The sequence below is a fragment of the Rhinolophus hipposideros genome, assembly GCF_964194185.1.
Source record: "Rhinolophus hipposideros genome assembly, chromosome: 13".
NCBI lineage: Eukaryota > Metazoa > Chordata > Mammalia > Chiroptera > Rhinolophidae > Rhinolophus > Rhinolophus hipposideros.
In genome coordinates this window covers 69,010,516-69,012,085 of record NC_138059.1, presented here as the reverse complement: position 1 = coordinate 69,012,085, position 1,570 = coordinate 69,010,516, and positions in this window count along the sequence as shown.

Sequence of the window (1,570 nt, the reverse complement as noted above, 5' to 3'; positions counted from 1 at the left end):
GACAGACTTTCTCAGCAGATAGCAGCATGGACAGCACATAGCATGGATTAGGTACCTCCTACTCCCAACGTGTCCTATGTAAGCCCCCCAGAATTTAGCCATAACCACAGGGATAAAGGGATTTGAAATTCACCATAGGGCCGGTTTCACAGGTGTGTGAACTACGCAGTTGCCCGGGACTCTACTCAGAAGGGGATAGCGCTTGGGTTCATGCTCGGCTGTCGTCATCTTCAAATGCTTAATTTTTGAACAAGGGGCTTGTATTTTCACGGTGCTCCGGGCTCTGCAAATTACGTAGCCATTCCTGCTTGACTTCCACGAACTTCCCTCAATGCCAGTAGAGAGAGAAATTGAGTTGATTCAAGAAAAATAAAGTTATATTTTTGCATAGCTGAGTTTGCAGGTTGGATTCTGTTGTCAGTACATCCAAGCCAAGGCCGGATGGAGTAAGGTGAACCATGTTCAGATCATAGAGATGAGTGGTCAGATTTGGCTGGAATGCAGAATATCGTGGGTGGGGAAGAGATAAAGCCGGAGAACGTGTCTGGCAGCGTGAGCTTGCACCACCTCGAAGCCTGTCCGGTGGAGAGTAGCAGAGTGGAGACAGCCTGGTATATTCAGAATTTATATATATATATATATATAATTTCATATATATGGGGGTCTGGAATATACAACCACGCTCAAGGCATTCGTATACAATATAAAAAGTAACATCTTAACAAGAGAGACAGCTCAGGCAGTACTTTGGATTTAGATACACCTGGCACTAAATCCTAGCTCTGCTGTGTCCTCTGGAGAGCATCAAGCTTCCATTTCCCCTTTGCAAAAAGGGGGAAGCCTCACATCACCGACTTTCCAGGGTGTTTGTGAGGATAAAATGAAATGACACACGTAGAGTGCTTAGTACAGAGTAGCGACGCCCAAGCTAACTCATGAAATATTAACTCCAAGAGGGCTATTTGCAAGGGAGGTTACCTTTTCCTTTAGTGTGACTATCCGCTATATAACACACTAACGTCTATAGGTACCATATTTAGGATACGTTGGTGTTCAATAAATACACGTTTGCAGGAAAATAAGCCAGGATGGGTTCAGAGCTCTCGGGCCCCAGGCAGGTGTAGTGGGTGGCAGGCTTTGGGGCTAGCTCCGCCTCAGTTCCAATCTGCAACTCGCTTGTTGCTTCACTCTTGAAAACAAGTAAAACAGAAATCATGTGGAATTATGGTGTTATGTTTTGACACACAGGTTGGCTAAAATTACCAAGTTCATCACTATGTTTGACCTGTTAAAACACTTGAATTTGGTTCGTGTTTTAAAGAATACGTTTTTCATATTTTAAAAAATAATTTTTAAAAAATAAGATTTTTCTCCGCTCTCTCTTCTCCCACCATTGGCTTTTGCTTTCATTTCTCCCTTTCGCTATTAGCATTTAAACGAGGCCCTTCTGGTGTTACAATAAATATTGAACAGGAATATGTTTTTACAGGAGGAAATGTATCTTTTAACATGACACTCCAGGCTGTTTCTATGTTGAAAAAAAAAAAAAAGTCAGGTTTAACGTTTAGTT